This window comes from Macrobrachium nipponense, chromosome 24, assembly GCF_015104395.2.
Source record: "Macrobrachium nipponense isolate FS-2020 chromosome 24, ASM1510439v2, whole genome shotgun sequence".
Lineage (NCBI taxonomy): Eukaryota > Metazoa > Arthropoda > Malacostraca > Decapoda > Palaemonidae > Macrobrachium > Macrobrachium nipponense.
This window is the reverse complement of record NC_061091.1, coordinates 4595691-4605527: the sequence shown is the minus strand read 5'-3', so window position 1 is coordinate 4605527 and position 9837 is coordinate 4595691.

The following is a 9837-nucleotide window of genomic DNA, read 5'->3' as shown; positions in this document are numbered from 1 at the left end:
CCAACAAGGCTTGCGTAGAAGATGTCTTCCAATTCAGAAAGTAAAATAAAAAAAAAGTAAAGTTAAAAGTGTTAGATCTGAATAGGAAGAGAAACTATCAGGAATGAGTGAAAAGTACAAGTTAAAAAGTTAAGGAGCTAGAACTAAAGGGTGCCACTTAAGGCATGATTTAAGTGGAACCCCCATTAAGGGGGAAAACAAATAGTAAGCGTACATGTACATAGATAGAAATCCTTGTTCATTGTAGTTGTTTAAAGTACATACCCTAATTGTAAAATTATGATAAATGCTGTGGACACTGGCTTGTCATAGTTGAAAGTGTTAAAGTTGATATACGTAGACTTCACTGAATTGTTTTGAACTTGAAATGCTCCTTGTAAGTGTTCATATGGCCTGTTTTGGCATGTGCTTGAACAAGCAAATAAATACACTGAATAACTCATTAATACATTGTATGAAGCTCGCTTTGGATGTAGTCAGACAGGCTACCCATGAATACTCTTATTTTTTCATGGGCCTGTATAATGTAAAGAGTTATTCTCACTCCTGCTTGGTATTATTTTTTGTGTGCTATATTTCACTGCTTGTTACAGAATTTTGAAATTATTTTAAATACTTGAAATTATGGAATTTTCTGTATGCATATTAACCAGCTTTGTTTTTTTTTTAATCCTTAATTCATTCATAAAATATTGGTATGTATAGTCTTACTAGATTCCACATATAGAACTTGTGTGAGCATTATGATTAATGTAAAATACTATGTATTCATAAGGCATTTTATCCTGGTACATATCCTGTTCTTGAATTTACATTCTTGAAAGCTTTTGATTAAAATACTTCAGAATGTGCATTTCAACAAATGGAAGTACGTAGTATCATAGCAGCGAGGAAGGCTTTAAAAGAATTAATGATAGTATTCCTGGAGTTATTTGTTATTTATCCCCATAATATTTTAGACTTTTACATCTACGTATTTATTGGCCAACTGCAAGTTAAGATAGGTATATTACAAAAGGAATGCTTCTTGACTTCCATGATATGCTTTCCCTAGTATTTGGTATGGAACTTAGTGTTTTTTTACTGTTATTCCCTGCACCAGCTATTATTCCCAGAACACTGTTCCTGTAAGGACCTCCCAATAGATATTGTCTTCTTGTCAATACTTGCCACTCCCCTTTTGTGGTTAGGGCTGTCAGCGAATGTAATTTGAGGTTTTCCGTATGTTACGCCCTTCAAAACTTTCTGCTGCGAATTGCTATATCAGCGCCGAATGACCTCATAGGTCTCATTGCTTGGCCTTTGGCCTAAATTTGATATTCTATTCTATTGTCAATACTCACCACTAATAGGAAGACAATGAACTTGCATTGACTCATTACAAGTTATCCTTTTGTCCTTGATGATTCTTGTGTTATCTGAGATCATGGAAGCAGAGGAGAAGAACATAGTGTTTTGATATTTTTGAGCATTCAGAATGAATTTAAGGGCTTTGAGATACCCCATGATTCCTAACTACAGGCAGTTCCCTAGTTACATTGGGGGTTCTGTTCCTAAAGCACAATGTAAGCCTGAACACTGTCTTAAAAAAGGGATTTTGACGTAAGGAAAAATCTATTTCTGGGCGATTGGCTCGTGTCGCCAGCGAAATATCCTTTAATCTATTATTTCTAGGGTAAATGTACTAACACATACCAGAGAATAATAAAATAAGAAAAAGTCAGTATAACTGACTCGAACTCACCCTCCAAGAGGGTGTCGGTATGAACACTAGGCGAGTGAGACCACTACCACGAGCCAAATACCAATAGAAAGCTCCCACAACAAAAACCCTCCATGAGGAGAGCCGACCCACAGAGTGAGCAGCTCGTACTACTACTACTCCATCCCATGCTGCCGACTGCTGCGCCTCTGGTGGCCATCCTGAAGTTAGCAGACAATCTTGGGCGAAGGGATGGTAGGGTGGGATTTCGCTGGCACACGAGCAACTCGCCCAGAAATAGATTTTTCCTTACGTCAAAATCCCTTTTCTGGGCTCAGCTCGTGTCGCTGCGCGAAATCGTACCAGAGAAATAGCACAAGATTGTAAACAAAAGTAATAAAATAAATCAGAATAGGTCTCAAATAAAAAATAAAGTAAATATAAAAAAGAATATAATTGGCTAAAAAGATACAATACACAGTGATACAAATAGAAATATGCTTAAATTACCCTTAATTCTAAACATGTTTCTTATCATCAAGGTAATTTACATAGTACAGAGGTAAATGGCTTACATGTAAACAAAATGGTATCTGTTGTAAAGGCATGTATCAAAAATATAATAGCAATTAGAGTAGTCAAATGAACAAATTAAACAACAATGATAATATATAAGGAATGCATATGACTTAATATACAAAACCCGTAACCATTATAAATGATGATTGTATCCCCTAGCATAAAAATAAGGGGTAACATCCATGAGATCAAAATACATAATCATCTGTGAGTGTCCCTAGCAAAAACTAAGGGGCACCCACGTACATCATCATAAAAAGCAGCTAAGACACCAGGTGAATGTAAATGAACACGGTAGGAATAGACGAACTGTTGGGTGAAGCAGGTAGAAAGGAGGAGGACTGAATCTTCTACTACAAATTAACTAGAATCTAGAATCTGGGAAACTATGTTTCCCGCTGCTACTGCTGAAAATTTCAGAGCTTCCAAGGACTTAAGGTAATGGCGTTTGAACACTGTCGGCGATTTCCATCCGGTATACTTTTTCAACTCATCGAAGTTCATGTGTTTGGAAATAATTAATTGAGGTGGCTACTGCCCTAACATCATGTGCTTTCGGAAAGAGTCAGGATTGGCTTTGCTTCATAAAGTACAGGATTTGCTGCCTGATGCCTTTAATGATAAAGTACCACCTTTTTTGTTCCCTCTTAAAGAGGGGACCCGATGAGGATGAGGAGGTCCTGGACAGAAAGGCTCGTAAGGTTGTAACTGGGCAAAGAGATACATCTTGTGGAAGGGGTAGTACCTTCCAAGGTTCCCACCTCATCAAAGGATCTTCATTCTTTGCTAAAAAGCTACGTTCCGGAGAAAGTAGTACTTCCCCTGTGGGAGGAATGAATATGATCCGGATCTCTGGATAAACCGCCGACAGTTTCTGAAATTCTTGCTCCTGAAGCTAAGCTTAATAAAACAGGGGTTTTCCTTAAGAGCATTATAAACGAGCATGTGTCATTGTCGGTTTCTGAAGCCAGTTTTAGAACTCGTTTAAGAACCATGAAACTGACGTAGGCCTTACAGAAGGTCTAAGTCTAGCACATTCTTAGGAATAGACGAGAAGTAGGAATCCGTCAAGTCTATGTTGAACCCAAATTGAAATATCTTTTTCAAGGCTGACTTGTTTGTCGTAATCGTGCTAGCTGCTAAAAAACCTTTTTCAATAAGGATCTGAAAAAGGATATAGCTGAATTAACTGTCATGATTCTAATATCAGATTCTCTCAGGAAGATTGCTAACTTTTTGACAGCAGCATCGTACTGTCTCAAAGTTGAATCCCTTTTATCGGATTCCAAGAAGAGAATATTCTGAGGGTCAATATTCGCATCTCTTTTTGCCGCAAACTTCATGAAATCCATAAAGTTAGGGTTTTGAGAATCCCTGAGGAAGCGAACACAGTCTTCGTTTGTACTGACTGGAGAGCTTGGGATTGGGGATCCGAAGAGGACGAAGGCCCAGCTCCAGAATTAGGGGATACCAATTGCTCTTCGGCCAGTCTGGGGCTACTAGAGCCACTTTGACCCTTGAACGTCCTGAGTTTGTTTAAAACTTTCATAGAGAATCACTGGGGGGACCTGGGGGAAAGACATAAATCTTCTTCCAGTTGTTCCAGTCTAGAGCCAGGGCGTCCGGGTGGCATAGGCCAGAGGGTCCAGGTTGGGGGCTACATAACAGGGAAGTTTGTGATTCGCTTGAGATGCGAAGAGATCCACCTGTAGCCCTGGGACTCTTTGAAGGATCCATTGGAACGAACTGTTGTCCAGTGACCATTCCGACTCTAGGGGCACTGATCGGGATAACGCGTCTGCTATGACGTTTCTCACTCCAGCTATGTGAGTGGAGGAGAGATGCCAACCGAACTTGTCTGCCAGGGAGAAGATGGCTACCATCACATGATTTAGATGACGTGACTTGGAGCCTCCATCCTCTGTTTATACAATGTACTACCACTGCGCTGTCCAGAACTAGCTTTATGTGGAGTACTTTGGTGGGCGCAACCTTTTTAGAGTCAAGAACACTGCCATTGCCTCCAGTACGTTTATATGGACTGACTGAACTGAGGTGACCAAGTTCCTTGAACCTTTTGGACCTGTGAATACCCTCCCCAACCGCTTAAGGACGCGTCTGTGTGGATGGTAATCCCTGGTGGAGGGAACTGAAGGGGTACTGACACTGACAAATTCTTGACTTTCGCCCACGGCCGAAGACGATTCTTTAGAATCAGAGGGACTGAGGATAGTTTGTCCCTGGCCCTGACATTTGCTCGTGAGCGCCAGATTCTGGTTAGGTCTTTCAGTTTGGCTTTCATTAAGACGTTCGTCACTGATGCAAACTGGAGAGAACCCAGGATCCTCTCCTGAGCTCTCCTTGACGCCAGTTTGTGACTTAGAAATTGCTTGACTGACTTCGCTATTTCTTTCCTTTTGGTTGATGGAATCGACAGAGTATGGAGGATAGATTCCATTGAATGCCCAGCCACTGAAAGGCTGACTCTGGAGTGAGTCTTGACTTGGTCCTGTTTATCTTGAAGCCTAGATTTCCAGGAACTGAAATCACTTTCAGTGTAGCTCTGTTGCATTCCTCGACTGTTGAAGCCCAGATCAACCAATCGTCGAGATACGCTACTACCATAATCCCTTGTGATCTGAGTTGTTGCACTACCGCTTCCGCTAGTTTCGTGAACACCCTGGTGCCACGTTGAGTCCGAAGGGAACTACCTTGAAGGAGAATGCCTGGTCTCCTATCTTGAAACCCAGATACGGACGGAAGTGTCTTGCAATAGGGATATGATAGTAGGCGTCTGTAAGATCGATAGAGGTGGTGACGGCCCCACGGGAAGTAAGGTCCGCACCTGTGAGATCGTGAGCATCTTGAACTTGTCGCAGCGGATGGCTAAGTTTAAGCGGGACAAGTCTAAGATTACCCTTCTTTTTTGTGAGCCTTTCTTTGGCACGCTGAACAAGCGACCTTGAAATTTTAATCTCTTGACTCTCGCTATAGCTCCTTTCTGAAGGAGGTCCTCTGCGTACTCTGTCAATTCTTTGGAAGGAAGTTGACGGAAAGGTCTGGATGGAGGTGGGTTCGTCAACACAGCTCCAACCCAGGCCTTTGACACTATGCTCTGAGCCCATTCGCTGAAGTTCCACCGGTGGCGAAAGTGAAACAGCCTCCTCCTACCTGAAGTTCTTCATTGGTTTCTGGTAACCGCCTCGGCCTCCTCTGAAGTGCTTTCCCCTGTTAAAGGGGCCTCCCGATCCTCTCCCACGAAAGGAACGCTTACCTCTGCCTCTTCCTTACCGAGCGCGGTCATACTCTGTGAAGCTTGACTCTCGAAGGCTTGATTGTAAGCTGGAGAGATGGCGTAAGAGGTGGAGGGCTGAGGCTGAGGGGATATCACATAAATTGCTGGTATTGAGCCTTAGAGGTGGAAGGTTGGGCTGTTTGCACTAAGGGCACCGCTGGAACTTGCTGAGGAAAGCGTGGCTGCTTTTTCTGGTAAGGATGGAAACGCCTAGGTTTCCTCTGTCCCTTACCTTTAGGTGTTAGGTCTTGTCTCTCTTAGCCGTAAGGCCCCAACGGTCCTTAAGGCTCTGGTTCAGCCTCGTAGCCTCTGACTGGACTTCCTTCACCATAGCTTCTGGGAAGAGATCTGCTCCCCAGATGTTAGACGAGAGTAACCTATTCGGCTCATGTCGAATGGTTTGCCTCTTGTAGGACATGCTTCCTACAATTCGTTCTAGCAGTGGCAAACTCAAACATATCCGACTGTACCGTTTGAGTCAGGGCTTTGGTCATGAGTTTAAAAAGCGGTTCTGAGCCATAAGCTATGGTTGCTACCTCGGACCATAGCCATAGAGTTAATTGATCTGGCTAATCGCGATTTCGCGTCAAATTCAGCCTGAATAAGGCCATCTGGGAGCCTGGGTAGCTTTTTCACCAAACTGCTCCATAGCACAGTCCTAGAGTTTGCCAGCTGAGAAGGTGTTTGGCAAGTCCTCCCACAATTCTCCGGCTGAGGGGAGCAACGAGATGTGGGATCTGCTTCCTTCAATTGAGGCATGGGTTCCCCCTTCTGGGCCGCTGGGATGGTAGACCTCGCGATCTTTGTCAGGAACGGGAGCGGGGTACTCTCATCCATTGTGAAAATGGTAAAGGGACTCTTGAAAGGTTGTACCTGGTATTAGAACAATCCATGTCCTCTAAACATCTGAGCCATTCTCTCTGAGCCTGGTCTCGTGAATAGAGGACTGTCTCCTTTGGTACCCTATCATCCCGAACCATGCTGAAGCTGTAAGCCTTGCGTAGCCTATGAACGGAGGCTGGAGGTCTTCCGGGGAAGAACTCGAAGTCCTCTATCCTTCGAGTTCCGAATTCCGGTATGGAAATGAGACCGTCTTGGAAGGGGGCGTATGACGCTACTCTCCATGATTGTTTCATCGAGAACGGAGGTAGCGAGTCATACGGAGGAAGCTGAGTTTCCACTCGTATTGGAAAGTGGAGGAGAGGCTAGAGGGGCTTCTCTCAGTCCGGCTATAATGGAGTCTTGGGAAGTAATCCTATCCGACAGACGAGAGATCATTTGTTCCATGCTACTCTTTAGGGACCCAACCAGGTCGCCCACCTGTTTGCAACAGGCCAGCATTGGAGTCCAAGGCCGAGCTGCTGCGGAGGTGGAGGGGTGGCTCTGAATCGGAACCAAGGGTAGCGGAACTGGTGACTCTGCCGGGGTGCGAGATCTCTCTCTGGAGATTTACTCCTCGAGGACTTAGAGCCGGAGCTAGAAGCTTTAGACCTGTCTGCTCCGGGATTCGCAGCCGGAGACTTACGTGAGGATGACGCCGAAGTCGACTTCTTAGACGACGACGACGTCTTAGTCAAGGATTTCACTGCTTGACCCTTGACCCTTAGGTCTAACCGAAGCGTCAGGAGAGTATATAATTCATCACCTGTAAAGCCTTGGAAGGATGGAGAGGTTGCAGGAGTAGAAGAAACAGTTACACCCAAGGGTGACCCTTGGGTGTCCACTACTTACCTCGACCAACAGGTCGTCTACACCTACCATAGGTTTCCACATTAATGTCTAGAGTCGCGACGTCCGTGGAGATATCCTGGTCTTGATCAGTTAATGAGGGCAGCCAGCTGTTGTTGGATGAAGGCGATAGTAGGGGCCGCCTCTACTGGGTCGACGTATCCTGTCGCCTTGCCTCCGGGGAAGATTAACAGCGCCAACCGCTTCTCCAAGATGTAGGGCATACCCTTGGCGGCGTTCTTCCCAAAACCGCCGACCCAGGCCCGCAGGTTGCCAGTGCGGTATCCTTCACTGCCGGCGCCTGGAAGAGAGGGCGTAGATTAGATTTAAGAATCACTTAAAACTAAAACTTAAAATATAACTTAAACTTAGATGCCTTAGTTAAAGTGGATGATGAAAACTTAGCACTAAAACAGAAGCGGAGCAGCTACCGGAGATGGGATACTCACCCCTTCTAAAAGCTGGCTCACCAGATCGTAACATATGGGTACACGTCTCATGGTACCAGACCTGGATGTCCCCGTGCAGCGTCGCGCATGGAGCATGGGACCGGCAACTTCGTGTCCACATGGGTCCTGAAGTGTGGCGGCGCATCCCGGATGCTCACAGTTGGTGGCCTGTAAGTGGGAAGATACATGAGTATCTTAAAGAATAACACTTACAGGCTAAAGGACAGAAGAACTCCGTTGCATGCCGGAGCTCGGAAAAAATTTGGCATAACCCCTCCCTGCCTCGCCTGAATAGGCTATAATCCCGGAGATATCCGTAAGACATGTAAGGGAGGGGGGAAAAGGTTTAAGGTACTTAAGATAAACTTATAGTTAATCTAATAACGCTTAAACCTAAAACTCAAACGAACCGGACCAAGTCCAGTGCGTAGCGGAGTTTAGTAACTCAGCAATGCGGTAAGGTTAGCAGGGACCCACTGTATGTTCCGGTCCACTCTACTGGGAGGACTAACATCTTTCCGCTGGATGCCAGGACTCCGATCAGGAAAGGAGTCCTAGCAAGGTCGGGAAGAGCGAGGAGACATACAGGCTCGAGCGAACCGGAGCGACAAGGAAGCAACGGATGGGGGGAAAGGCCAGTACCCCCACCACACATCACCACCCGGGCCGGACCGAGAAGCCGAGAGGTCGCGTCCAGTCTGGGTCTGTCCCGTCTCCCTGGCCCCTCCGCCTGGGGGGAGAGAGGGAGGCATGCTCGGTATGTGGAGCGAGGCGTGGGCAGACCGACCCACCCTCCCCGACTCTATGGAAGAGCGGGAGGAGGGGGGAAGGGGGACTGGGCAGGCGTCTGGCTGTCTCGTGATCGCGTAGTGACCACGAGGCGGTAAGACTAAAATAAGATAACTAAGCCTAGGACCACCCAACTGATCAGAGAGATGCTATCGGGAAGCAACTGAACTGAAAAGCGGTAGCATGGAGACCATGGAGACACTGGGCCAAAACCAGACTGATCAGAGAGATGCTATAGGAAGCAACCGAACTGATGAGCGGTAGCATAGGCTCAAGGAGCCAGACCTAGGCTAAGCCAGACGCCTAACTAACCTAGCCAACAAATACATGGTATAATAAAATAAAAATAAAAAGAAAGAAAAAAAAATATAGTAGGAGAAAAAATCCAGGAGTGTCGACTAACCCGAAGGAAAGTCTACCACTCAAAGCTAGTCAGAGGCCGATACTAAGAGCCGGTACTAGGGTCTGAAAGAACGAAGCCTACATAGGTAAAAGACATGCATGCATGACAAACCTGAGTAGACAGTACCCTAAGTTAAAATGGATAATAAATATAGAGCGTATATAGATAAGGGGATGTTCTAGGTATGGGAGACCGAGAACGAACCCACCACGCGGCAGAACCATGCTGCCATGCTTCCGACCCCGAGTTCGTATTTATAACCTAAAAAACGGCAAATACTGACTGAGGGCCGGAAAAAACCAACTAACCATAAATACTGAGTACTTAACTTAGCTGCTGCAATAGCTGCACGCTCATCATAGATAAATCCAACGAAAGGGCACAAAAAACACAGAGAGAAAAATATCACGTGTGACTCGTGTGGGCTACTGAAAAGGATGGCCACAGAGGCGCAGCAGTCGGCAGCATGGGATGGAGTAGTAGTAGTACGAGCTGCTCACTCTGTGGGTCGGCTCTCCTCATGGAGGGTTTTTGTTGTGGAGCTTTCTATTGGTATTTGGCTCGTGGTAGTGGTCTCACTCGCCTAGTGTTCATACCGACACCCTCTTGGAGGGTGAGCGAGTCAGTTATACTGACCTTTTTCTTTATTTTATTTATATTCTCTGGTATGTGTTAGTACATTTACCCTAGAAATAATAGATTAAAGGATATTTCGCGCAGCGACACGAGCTGAGCCCAGAAAAGTGTTAAACATGACAAATAAAGTGATAAAAACCTTATAATTAATTCTTTGGTTGGTATGTAAACTTCTCAATTGATTTACTATACTTATCGTGAGGTGTGTATCCATGATCTTGTAGAATTTCCCCCCAAAATGTACAAATATTCTTCT